Source organism: Trachinotus anak, unplaced genomic scaffold (assembly GCF_046630095.1).
Source record: "Trachinotus anak isolate AG129_WGS33_773 ecotype Australia unplaced genomic scaffold, CSIRO_AGI_Tana_v1 ptg000002l, whole genome shotgun sequence".
NCBI lineage: Eukaryota > Metazoa > Chordata > Actinopteri > Carangiformes > Carangidae > Trachinotus > Trachinotus anak.
The window spans coordinates 21,733,263-21,747,650 of NW_027273853.1; positions in this window are offsets into that span (position 1 = coordinate 21,733,263).

Genomic DNA, 14,388 nt, shown 5'->3' on the forward strand with positions numbered 1-14,388 from the left:
TGTCTTTCTTGTTATTGTCTCCTCCTTTCTCCATATCGTTTATTCGTTTCACGCAGTCTCTTCTACACTCTATCCATCTTCTCTTCCCTCTTCTCTTCCGTCTGTCCTCCCTCCATCTTTGTCTTTTTAAATCCAGTTGATTTGTGCTCCTCGTGTCTCTGCTTCCTCTGTCCTTCTTTTCTCTTTCTCCTGGTTCTTTTTAACTTTCATCCCCCCTCTCCCCAGCCCACCCTCCGTTTTTCTCTCCACTCTGTTGGTTTTTAAGGTTTTGTGGTTTGTTTCTCTCCAGACTGTAATGAGCTCCAGGGGGAAAATTAGTGCTGGAATAACAAGCAAACATCAACACCATCTCCTCTCTTCCTCCAGATCCCTCCTTCCTCCTGCTCTTCTTCTTTTCCCTCTTCATCTGACTTCATTTCTTCTCTGTATGTCTTGTTTTCCCGCCACTTGATTCTCCTTCCTGTCCTTCCTCTTAAACACATTTTCTCTCCAACTTCAGCCTGTTCTTTGTCTCTGCTGCTGTCCTCTTCTCCCTCTTCTCAGACTGTGTTGTTTTTACTTCCCTTTCCCTTGTAATTGCCAAATACTGTATTGGAACAAATATAAGATGACATTTCTACTCTTTATTTTTATTTTTGAAAGACAGTCATCATCTTACTTTCCAGGAGCTGCTCTGTCTCTCTGTCTCTCTCTTTGTGTTGCTTCTCTCTGTCTCTGTCACTGTTTGTTTCTGGTTGAACAGTTTGGCCATTAAAAGCCAATCGACTCTGTCCAGCCAATCAGAATCCAGAATTTCCACTGACCATTGTATTAAGTTGGGGACTCACATGTGGTGGTTATAATGGCCACATGATATCAACCTAACAATGGCTGGACGTTGGGCATCAGGAACAAACATGAGTGTTTGTTTGTGTTGTGTCACAGCGGAAAAAAATGCACAACTCGTCTAGGAGCCTCATAACATCCCGACACAAAGACCAGCCTTAACACCTGAGCACTACACTGTCCCAGATTACTGTGGTGAAACTGGTGAACCATTGTTCCTTGTTACCATCTGACTATCACCTTCTGGTCACAAGCATTGCCAAATAAATTAAGCACACTTTCTTCTGACAGGGATCCAAATGCAGATCCTACCTTCAGCTGGCTGACAGTGAATGGCTTCAGGCTCGCTTTCATTCATAAAACCATGATTACATACGTAGTCATGGTTGCGGGTGCTGTCAGGGGAAAAAGTGAAGTTGGTTATTAAAACCTTTAATTGATCATCTACATATGTAACAGAAGTTGTGAAAGATGGCAAGCTGTGACTGGTCGGGGTCCAGTCTGGTTCGTCTCTGGTGGGCGAAGAATCTGTGACTATTCTATTCAGCCTTGTGTTTGAAGCTTTTTGAGTAACATATTACAAGAACAAGAAGGATTTATTGTGTTGTAATGTTCTATTTCATTTTCTTACAAGATTTCATATGCCATTAATTGTGAAGGGGCCTTATGCATTATATCTACCCTGATGTATTTGCTGTATCTTTCATCCAGAAGCAGGTGCTGCATGAAGCAGTGGGTGGTGCTGGTTTAGAACCAGCCTCAGACCTTCTCACAACATTAGTTGTCAGTGTTTTAATGACAGTGTTGCCATTAGGAATTTACTTACTTACTCTTTGTGTGTGTTATATGCACAACATCCACAATGTAGGTGTGTGTTTATATGATGTAATGTGTGTGTATGAGATAGAGAGGAAATGTGTGTGTTTTTGTGTGTGTGTGTTCATTTCCCTCGCAGCAGTGGGTCTGTACAGAGGCCTTGTCCTCCAGCAGTAATTTGATTGTAGCAGAGTGAGGGAGACATAATTGTCTGCAGCAGGTCACTGCACAGCAAACAAAGTGTATGTGTGTGTGTCTTTTTGTGTGTGTGCGTGGTGTTTGTACTCTCCTGTGTCCTCTTCCCCAGTGTCTGTACTCTCCTCTCCTCTCCTCTCCTCTCCTCTCCTCTCAATGTCAAGAGAAAGCTGACGGTTGGGTCTGAGGCAGCATTATATTATCAGCTCTGTGGAAATGTGCACACACTCACTCACTCATTCACATATTTACACTTCCTGCTGCCATACTCACTTTTGCCCTTGTGCCCTCTCACTCCGACCAGATGGGCATGAAGGCAGATAGACATTCAACAAGAAAGACCAACAGAGAGCAAGTCAGACTGACATCTAGACAAGAAAAAAGAACAGACCAGCATTTTTTTGTCCCACTGAAATATAACCTTTGACCTCTACTCAAACTCACCCATTCCTCAGGTCACAAACACTCACTCAGATGCAGCCACATCCATGCTAGCTCGCTCTGTGCCACTTACAGATCATCTGACACCTACTCCCCATGGCCGTCCCCTTCGTCTCAGCGGTTGTCACTCTGACAACACTTGCAATCAAATAGAAAGAGATAAAAACATCCAAACTCAGCTTTGCTAGGTCTGCAACTCAAGGCGGGAACCTTGAAAATCATGAAAATCCTTGTATGTTAAAAAGCAAATATGCCAAAGTACATATTTAAAACACAAAACAATACAATGTAGGAACATTTCATGTCGATAGGTACTGACAAGACATGTCAAGCATGTCTTTATGTTTCAGTGCATGAGTTTGTGCGTGTAAGGGAAGAGGTTTGTTTCACATATATGATAAGTGATCTTAAAGGATCAGTCCACTGAAAAAAAATGTCAAATTTAATTCGACAGAGAGAATAGAGGAGTGTGACATGTTGGACTCGTCAGCCTGTTCTGTGTGGTGTCACGAGTAGAGCCAGACTGTGTTGACTTTTTTGTTATGAGCTGACGTGATGGGGGAATGCAGACAAGAGACCACAACACAGAGTTATAGATAGACACAACACAGAGCAAAAATCAGAACATAATAAACACATTGGATTTTTGTGTCTACATTCCCAACACACCATGCTGGTTAATCAGTGGCAGGCTATTAATGTTTTCTGCAACATACTGAAAGGCAAAACTGTGCAAATGATCCTGTGTTTACTGGGAAACACATGATGAACTAATTATAGGACTGTCAACCGTGTGATCCTGAGATGATTGTGAAAACTGTGGAATTATGACGAATTTGTGAGAGATGCTCCATCTCTCTGACTCATTTGATTCCCCAATATGTTACTTGTTAGAATCATAATATCTTCTTGCAAACAAGTATCGTCTGTGTAGCCAAAGTGTGATATACAGTAACTACCTCTATGCTGTAGGAGTCTTTGTATTCCAAATCTACTAATACAGAGTAGAGCTATTCCTAGTGGCATGTTCTTTCATCACTGGAGATGACGAGAGTAGGGATGTCCCAGTCAAGCTTTTTAGCCCCGAACACAATATTGCTATAAAAGCTGTAGGCTATCATGGAAATCTCACTCCAAAGTGAGATGCTTGGTCAGGACCAATGTGCTGGGTACTCAACATGCAGGGTAATTCAGCAGACTTCCAGTGTTCCCTGCTGCATTGAAAGTTGGCGTATCAGTAAAAAAGCTCACAGCACTGTTTGCTGATGTATATGGGGTATGAGCGCACCATGGTTTTGAAGTCACAGTCAACCATTAATGTATTAAAGCATACCACAATCCTTCCCAGGTGCTGTGAGAGCTTAAACATAAGCAAAACCAATATCTTTTCTCTAATTTCAACCAAAGCACCTTTGTTGCCTAGACCTAACCACAGACAGGACTCTGGATGCAAACCTTGGTCTCTGGTGGGACAGCTGTGTGCTTTTTACACCCACCATCCACCACAACCACCTCCCGGTGACTGCAGTGCCATTAATAAATGTTGTGCTATCTTCATTAAAAAAAAAGTTTTCTCTGCATGTTGAAAAATGACACCAAAGGGGTCTCACTGTGTTAAAAAGTGGTGCCAAGGGCTCCTGACCAAACACCCGTATGTGACGAGCTGGGAGGGAGAACGTGTTGTCTAAATTTGGCATACCTCATTTTCCATGCCCTACTTACTCCAAATACTGAAGGTCCTGGTTAAAATTATATTACCAAGCTTATATTATTTAATTATTGATATGATATGATATGATATGACTGAAACTTTAAGTGGAAGAATGCGACTTCTAAAATTGATGTGAAGCGATCAGATAGAGAGAAGGCATTTTACTGCTAGACTAGAAAAAAAAAATTCAGTCCACTCATCGTTGTTTGGCGTTACAGAGTGGAGGGTCCTCCCTCACAAATGATCTTTGACAGCCAAGTTTAAATTTGACCTGCCATCAAGTCACTAACAGAATTAATGTCATTTTGCAGTAGCTGACATGACACTGCACTGGTGTCGATGATGTAGTTGATTATTATTTAAGTCTTGCATACCATAGGATGCACTGAAAAACTGGAGCCAGCTTCAAAGTTTGAACTTAGAGTGTGTCAAAATAGAAGCTCAGTGTTGAGCAATAAACGTTAACCTGGAGTAAATAAAACCCTCAATTTGGGTTTCCTATCATCAGTAACCATGTCACGTTTCACTGCTTGTCAGTGGAGGAATGAAGTGCATTACCTTGCTTGAGTAGCTAGATGTGTCCTTTTGCTGGAGTCTTGATGTTGAAAATCGCGCGAGTCTGTCCTTCTTTGTATTTGGTATTTTACCATGTAATTTTAAAGAGCTCTGAGATTTTACTGTTCTTGCACTCTTTCAGTAAAATCCAGACAATCTGTGTCATGAGGCTTTTCTTTGTCTTGTGGGTGACCTTTTTTCTCGCTGTTCTTCCTCTATAGGCTCCACTTGAAATTTGTTTTGAACCACCAAAAAGAAACACGCTCTGTCTCTGTGCGTCCTGCTGCTGACACACCAATGCTGCAGCAGGTGGTTCCCCACAGGAATACGGTCATATTGGCAAAGCACTGGTGTGAGGCAGGGAGGAAGGACATTTATACTGAATTCAATATTTTTCCAAATTTATGAAATGAAATGAAAAATTCCCAACAATACAGCTGTTTTTCTGTGTTTGTGTTTGTTTGTTTTTCACAGTGGTAAACCGTAATTCTAGCCTCAGGCTGTTTGACAATAATTTATTGAGTACATCAGTGTGAAAAGAGAAAGTAAAAATGCTCAGTCTGTGCCATAGCTCAACACAGCCCACGTAAAAACAATGTGAGAAAGAAACCCTTAAAATTTTAAAAGCTCCATAAAATCTTAGAGCGTCTGAAATAAATAGACACAAACAATCCTCGTCTGCGGCAGGGGATGATACAATGTTAAAGGTCCCATATGGTAGAGGAGAGAGTTCTATGTCTTTTCTGATAAAGCAGGTGTAGGTGCAATAAATACTGTTAAAGTATAAAAACATTCAATCCAAGGAAGAAATACAAACCCGTATTCAGAAACTGTTCCTTGAACCGAGCTGTTAGGACTTCAGTAAATTTGTGGTGTCACAACTACATGGTCACAGCCTGCAGCCATGGTCCCAATATGCTCCACCCAGACCGTCTAGCCGTTTTTGTTGTTTTAAGTCATCACACTAACTAAGCATAAACCCACTGATGAGCTAGAAAGCTACAAGACAGTGTTGAGGAACTGCTGTACAATTGTTGGATGTCAGGAAGCCAGTATATCTTTTTCACACCCTTCACAAGTATCGCAATATAAGAGACCAGTTGCTGAAGTTTATTTTTCTGAAATACCTGACCATCTGTTCAGCTCATTTCAGTACTGACTGATCATTGACATTTGCAGTTTTACCAAGGTCCTGTAGTAGGCTCCAGTCCGTTACCTGTGGTGGACCTGGCTGTGTGTCACTCAGAAAACATTCAACCTATCAGAAGAGAGGCTCAGAGACAGATGTTCTTGCCAGAGGTCCAGAGGGAAGCATGAAACATGTGATGTAAAATTACACTGAGACACTTAAAACCACAAATACACCATCTTATGGATATCAAATTTGGTGATTCTGGGAGTTATGTTGTAACAGCTGTTTAAAATGTAAGTAAAAACAAAATGCAATGATGTGCAAATCATGTAAACCTCTATTTCATTGAAAATGGAGCAAAGACAACATATCAGATGTTGAAATGCTGAAATTTTATTGTTTAATAAAAAATATATGCTCAATTTGAATTTGATGCCAGCAACATGTTACAAAAAAGATGGGACAGGGGCAACAAAGGACTGGAAAAGTCTGCAGTGAAGATGGGGAGAGGTTCACCACTCTGTGAAAGACTGTCTGGGCAAATAGTGCAACAATTGAAGAATAATGTTCCTCAGTGTAAAATTGCCAAGAATCTTGGAATTTCAGCATCCACAGTTTATAATATTATCATCATATCATTAAAAGGTTCAGAGAATCTGGAGAAATCTCTGTGTGCAAGGAAGAAGGCTGAAAACCAAAACTGGATGGACGGGTCCTCAGGCAGCACTGCATTAAAAACAGACACAGGTCTATGGGGGAAATCACTGCATGGGCTGTGGAGCACTTCTGAAAACCATTGTCTGTGAACACACTTTGTTGCTGCTTCCACCAGTGCAGGTTGAAACTCTACCATGCAAAGAAGAAACCATATCTAAACATGATCCAGAAACATCGGTGACTTCTCTGGGCCCGAGCTCATTTAAGATGGTGTGCGGGTGCATAGTGCCCATAGCTTGGGTAGCTTGCACATGAGGGAAGGCACTATTAATGCTGAAGGATATTTACAGGTTTTGGAGCAACATATGAATGACTCTGTAGTAGAAGAGTCTGGATGCTATACCAGCCTACCTGCAGTCCAGAACTGTCATCCGCTGAAAACATTTGGTGTATCATGAAACAAAGAATATGACAAAGGAGACCCCAAACTGTTTACAGAGTGTTGTTAAAAGAAGAAGTGATGCAACACAGTGGTAAACATGCCCTTGTCGCAACTTTTTTGAAAGGTGTTGCTGGCATCAAATTCAAATTGAGCATATATTTTTCATAAAACAATAAAATTATAGCATTTCCGCATTTGATATGTTGTCTTTGTTCTATTTTCAATGAAATATGGGTTTACATGATTTGCAAATCATTGCATTCTGTTTTTAAACGGGGTGGTAATCTGCAACAGCAAATACATTGTGTAGCAAATATAATCGCTGGCTGGATTATGTTCAGAGACAAAAGCTACTTTTATTCATGGTGCAGAGTCACCAGAAAGTGGTTGGGAGGGACGGTGACCATAAAAAGTGCACAGCTGTCACATCCAGAGTCCCGTCTGTGATTAGGTTTATGCACAAAAGCACTTTGGTGACGGTTAGTGAAAGGCTGTGGGTTTGATTACATTTTTATAAACAATGTCCTAAATATATGCTATACACAGTGTCCTATAGTCTGATTTTAAAGAGCCAAATCCACACAATAATTACACACAGTTGCACAAAACAACACATGAAAGCAGCTCGTGAACCATGGTGCATGTCCAGATCAATCATGTTGCGCATGTTATGGACAGCGGATAAATTTAGACGTACTTACGCTCTGCTCTGGAGAAGGCTAAAGAGACAGACTGGCACCCTTATAAACATCAGCCTTTTAAACCTCTGTTCTTCCCTCCTGCTTCCTGGCCTTTCTGGTCATCAAGACTGTGTTTCAGTGCAGCCAAATTCACCATATAGTTGCTCTCATTTACATATCTGTCTGTTTCTGCTGTCAGACAACAAAACAAGGATGAAATAGCCAATTGATTGAATCATGGCTCAAATGTCAAAACGTCATTCCCAAACTGCTGTGCCACACTGGCTGTTAAACCTCCATTCTGTCCCTCTCTGTGGATAGCTATACTGTGTTTTAATGCAGCCAACCTGACAGTATAGTTCATCCTTTTCATATGTATTTTAATTTTGGGAGTCAGACATTGGTGCGGCTAATGAATAGAAATAGATTTGTTTTCAGTGCACTGTTGTTATCCAGAAGTAATCGCTGGTTGCTGATGGAATCTGCAGGCTATTTTATGACTGCGACACTGTCTGTTTATGACAGCAGTTGTGTGATATATCACATTTAAAATGAGTGCTCACAGAGAAGTTGTCTTCTTAACAATACGATATTACATTGTGTTACATTTCTGAGACTTGGTGTGGTACTGTGCTTAGCATGTTTAATAATAGATCTTTGACTAAGTGTCTGATATCCTGTGTAATGAGTGTTCACAGAGAAGTTGTCTTCTTATCTATAGCTTACATTGTGTTATATTCCTGTGACTTGTGGTACTGTGCGAAGCATGTTTAATAATAGATCTCTGACTAAGTGTCCTTCACCCTGTGTAAAAGATTATGATTTATCCAGAAATGTCCCTGCATGATATGAAACACAGTCAGAAGATTCCCAATCTGCTTTATGTCTCCTCTTTGCATAAACACAGAGTACGCCTGGTGGCAGAGAAGAGAACAGGAGGTTGGATTTTATAAGGTTGGACCTTAGTGTGAGGATTTTGCACGCTTTCCACAACTATGACGAAGTGGAGCTGCAACCTCACCAGGTTGGAGGCATTGCACTAAATGTGCTGCCACTGTACGCAGACATGACAAAAACCAAAATTATTTACCCTCCTGTGCATTATTTGAAAAAATTATAAAATGATAATAACATATATTTTTGCATTCCTTCCATCCCAGCTCTGCGGGGAACCCTTCAAATAAGTTTGTCCTAAATAGACTGTAACTTTAAAATATAAAAACTTCAGTTAACCCAGTTAGAATAAGGGCTGTGCATTTTGTTTCTCTTTTCTTAGGGTATATCACATTCTTGGTGAAAAGCTTCAGGGCTGAAATAGTTACAATGACCCAGACCTATTCTAAAGTACATATGGGCACATCAATATTGTTTTAAGTAATACTTCCGAAACTATCCTTTAATGACGTGCACTGAACCGAAGACCAGAAGTTAGGTCAATAATGGAGGAGGAGGATGCTGATCGTAGAGTGGAGGCCTATAAAGTGACCGAGGACATCTCCACAGTCTGGTCACCAAGAAAGACAATGATTTCTCAAAACACTGATGAGAACGGTATCTGGTATAAAAGCAATGAGGACATATTGCCCCTCCAAGACAAATAGCTTATAAAGTGGCTGAGTGGATTGAAATAATCTGAGATAATCAATGCACATTCAAGACCAACCAATAGACTCCTAAAATATCTGATGTTTTTTGGAAATTGAGGGCATGCAGGTTCATCTGAAGAAGGTGTCAGAGCTGAATACCAAGAGGCCAGCTTCAGGCCAGGAATGTAAATAAAAGCTGTAATGAATAAAGTTCTTATATGAACTAAAACAAAGGAGACTCTCTGTCCTTGATTGAAATAAATGATGTCTTCAAGGGTTTGAAAAAGTAAACATATGTTCAGTACAAAGTTAATTGCATTTTTAAAAGCCTTTTATCACAAAATGTGTGAGTAAGATTGTGTCAAGACCGAGTCTCAATGAATTAATACAAATGTCTTGAGACTGTCACTGGACTTGAGTACTACAGTCATGACGGAAAGAGGTGAGAGGGTTAGAAAAGTAGAGAGAAAAAGAAGAGAGGTAAGAGAAAAAAAACTACAGTAGGAGAGGTTAAATGATGAGAGGAGTAAAGAGGAAATGAGGGCAGAGTGGAGAAGAAGAGTGGAGGGTAGAGGAGAGGAGAGGGCTGCAGTGAGAGGCACTCACACCAGACTAATGTGTTTAGTGTTGTCCAGCAGGTGTTGCATGGACAGATGCCCGGACTGGTCACCTGACTCTGGGAGAGAGAGACAGAAACACCAACCACATACACAGAGTAATGCTGACGATCAGTGACTTATGTTTACATAATGCAAAAGCAATGTAATGTTTTAGTGGTTTAATGGGTTAGAAAGAATAGTCAAGTTATTTTGGGCGTCCAGTGCTCCCCCTGTAAAAGTCCTATTTAATGGCAGGTGGAGCCCTATTAAAATTTGGTCCAGCATGAAAGTTAAACACAAAGCAATAGATAGATAGAAGCATAAAAGATCGTGAGGAACATCCAATCACAGAGCTTAATGGCACCACTATTGAAGGTAAAGGCGAATGTTATGCTTTGTAGAAACCTGCAAAAATTCAGAAGATGAATTTACTCAACGCTAAACGGATTCATCGACTGTAGCATGGCTGTCCATTCACAACTACGGCGATGATGAATTTTTAAACAGAGGGTGAAGAATTGCCTCCTGCATTGAAAATCAAGTGTACCATTCACCCCCCTGACCTCCACACCCTTAAGGGACCAGTACACTCCATCTGAAACACCAGTCAGATGGTCTGGTAGCTTTGGAAACCCCTCTCCCCTTACATGTTCCCAGCTGGAACAGGAGGGTGTACGTCTGACCGTTTCTGTAACTTCCTGAAATCGACATTCGCAGCCTTTTCATGCTGTGATTTTTTAGCTGTATGGAGGTGAGAAAGCACACTGGGGTTTGAACTTCTCCTTTTTTTTTTTTCATTAGTTACACAACTATTTGCGGCATATTTCACAGTGCAACGCTATGAATGTCTTCCTGGAGAGACTGTCTGAAAATGTGTCTCAGATCAGGTACAAATACTTTTGATGTCTGATGCACTTGGACAGCACGTCTTAGAACCCCTGAAAAACTCCTGGTGAGCAACTTTCATTGGAATCAATGGGGCGTCATCTCAGAATGCAGAACACAGTTGTCCTGTTACATCCATGTACCCTCTGCCTCACTACAGAAAGGACACACTAGTCTCTGAGTTGGCACTGAATGTTGGCATTGGCTGTAAATCGTGAGGTGAATTCTTTGGGATACTGGGTGAAGAAACTCATGTTTCAGTGCTGAGGAACATTGGTAATTCAGCAGCTCAACCCACTTTACAACTCTATTGCCTGTAATCTGCCTATAAACCAAGTGAGCAGTAATACTGTGACTTTTGCAACCCATATCCTTTACTGACAGGAAATGCAGTCCACAGAGACTACAATCACAATAAATAAAGTTATTACATAGCCATCTTCTGATTTATTTCTTGGCTCTGTTGCTGAGACAGGTGATAAAAGGAAATAAGAGGTAGAGGCAGACATGGGAGCAGGAAGAGGCAGGAGGGGCAAAGAAGATGTCCATTGTCATGAACACTGACAAAGCCTCCTCTCATGCACAGATCTGGCCCTGAAAGACCAGCGGCAGGAGAGCAAGCTGACCAGTGTGTGTGGGTCAGCGTGTGTATATCTGTCTGTTTGAGGCAATACAGAGGAGAGAGAAATGAGCAGAGGGGAGAGAATAGGAGTGAACAGATGAAGAAAGGAGGCAGCAAGGAGGAGAGGAAGAGATTGGGAAAAAGGAGAGGGACGATGAAGAGGTGAGACATTTAGCAGAATGGAGACACAGAGTGAGAGGAGAGAGGTGGAGACGCCATATGGCATCGCTTCAGGAGAGGAGAGCTAAGATGACTGATCGAGGAAGAGGTGACTAGTGTGCACACAGAATCCAGTCAGGGCTGGCTGAGTTGTTTCATAGCCAAAATAAATAAGAGGAAAATATTGACTATAAAACACATTTTACTCAGTTTAATCCAGAAGCTGACACCGAAGAGGAGTGATCATTATTCTGTCCAACCCACTCCGTCTTTTTCCTGTTTCATCCCTCTCAACTCGTGTCTTATCTGCCCTGCGTTTCTCTGCTCATCACATTTTCTTAAATTGCAGCATCTTCTCTCTCATTTCCTTGCCCACAATTTTTTTTTCTTTTCTGCATTTAAAGGGACACCAATACACCAGTTCCATGGCCAGTAAGCTCTTTAATCTGTTTACCATTTAGTGAAGACAAGAGCTGCAACCCTTTTCTCACTTTGTGCTGTATTTTTGGACACACACAGATGGGAATCTATTAATTGCAAAACGATAAGTTGTGCAGAGATTTTGCCTGCCAAAAACCTGCTTTTTTCCTTTTAAAAGAATACTCATAGTAGTGAGAATCACACAAACATATAAACAGGGAAATACAGACACTTAGTTGGCTGTTTAATAAATGATTTTAATTAGTGTGTGCAGACTAACAGAAGACTTAAGTTTACTTTCAGGAGTGACAAGTTTTACAAGTTCTCTGAATTAAACGATGCTCTCTAGAACAACACAATAGAAGCGTGCTCTGATCTGACTCCCCCGTCACCTGACTTCCTCCTTTGCTTGTGTCATTATTACTACAGGTGCTCCAGGTCTTTGTCAGTTCAGCTGTGCTTTTAGGGCATTTGCTAAAACAGTCAATGCTTTTGTTCTTCTATCTTTTACTTGTGTAACTTTTCCAGGTGCTCAGTCAGGGTCAAGGTTTACAGGACCGCTCGCCACACAAGAACACTGATGAGGGCCGTCGCTGCAAAATCTTGGATTATTGTAATCCTCATTCTCCAGTCTCTCTGGGCTGTGGGCGACAAGTGGGCTACAGTTTTCTTTTAGCTGTCTTCCATATCACCACCAACACAGCAGGACAGAAGACACAAGTTTATCCTGCCCTCTTAGCAGCACATGTGCATCCCCAAAGACTGTCACATTCACACCTGTCCCCCTGTAAACAATGGCAGGTGGGAACCGAAATTGCTCAACACTAAAGGGGGTTGTAAATAAGCAATTTAAATGTTACACCTACAAAATGATAAAGTTCTGCAACTGATAATGAAATTATATAACAGACTCAATTAAGTTCTATTAATTATTAATAAAATAATAAAGCTCCTCCTCATCATCATCATCATCAAAATAGACTCCAATGATATTGCACCACAAAAACATTAATTCATATGGTTAACTCATAATCAAAATAACTCAAATGTGTATTGTAATTAAGGTTACATTATGTTCAGTAGCAATATGTTTTCACATCCAATGCCAACTTTTTAGGCAACTACAGTATGGTTAAGTTTAGGGAAACACTTACAAATAATAAATAAAGGTTAACTGAAGTATTCGCCAGACTTTTCCAGCACTCGACCCAGATAAAAGGACCCGATGCCATATTTAACGTGGTTAATGAATAATCTTCTTTGATACTCTCACAGAAAATAGTCACAATATAAAGAGCTGAAGCTTGTCAATAAAATAATCACAAAAAAATCATATTATACAAATACTAAAGTATTTTAGGAAATATTCGGGGTTGCCATTAAACTCTGTCTCATGTTTTTGGAGTTGTGAATTAGTTTTATTTTCAATTTTGACAGACCCAGGTGCTAAACTAAGCTAAATGGAAATGCACAAAATTGATGCCAATTTTCTCATTTGCCTTGAAGTGTATTTAATTTCCAACAGAGTTGAAATGTGTCTTTTCATCTGAAAGGGAGAGTTGAAATGTTAACTTAGTGTTTGAAAAATGAGAGCGCTGTTTGACATCGCTTGTCAAATTTTAGAAATTTTGCAAATCCTAAGGAACCAGTGAACTTGACACAAGAGCAGGACAACTGTGTCAATACGCGATGCACTGAGAGACAGCATCCTGCTGCCTGAGCCACTAAGATCAGCTTCATACACTGAGCAGTCAAAATTACTGCCGCCGCTGTGTGCCTGTGTGTGTGTGTGTGTGTGTGTGTGCGTGCGCGTGTGTGTATCCAGTTGGTATTTTGAATTTTCCTCCCATAACTGCTGATCCATGAATAGCCCAGCTAGCTGCTTCACCACATGTCCTGTCATTGAGTGCCTAATTGGCAAAAAACATACACACTGTTGCTGTACACACACAGAGAGATGAATAAGTATGCCTGCACATGTGCACACAGACACACACTTATTTTGATATACAGTTTTTGTTGCACAGCCACACACACAAACAGAAACAAATAAATACACACACACACACACACACACACATACACACACACACTGCACACACTGAGAAGAAAACACAATTAGAGAAGAAAAATGTCAGGTCTACTTCACAGTGTGCAGACTTCTCAAGTGCCCCTCCCCCCCACCCCTCCACCCTACCCTTGCTGTGCTGGGAATGGGAATTAACAGAGCCGGTAAACAAGGAATGTGTTCCTGGGAGAGTTGCCCTCCGGTCACTGCGCTTCCAAATGAAGATGCTTTTAATCTGAAATATTCTTGACACTTATGTAAAGCTGTGCCTATACTGGTAAAAGTAGAGGAGAAAGCATGGCTGCTGTATTTGAAGTAACCCATTTGATCGCTCTGCCATCAAGATCTTTTATACTGAAAGGAAGTGCAGTGACAGATTAACTATGGGCCTGTGTGTTTTTCTTTTTTTTGTCTTCTTTTTTGGAGATGCATCTTGATTTGTTATTCTCTAAAATGGCAGTGTTTTATCTCCTCCAATTAGTGTGATGAATTGAAGTAGAAAGAAAATGTGTGTCAACAAATGTACCAGCAAAATGGTTATGTTGCATGTTCCTAGTACTGGACGTGCTGTAATCCATCTCATGTGATTTTTCTG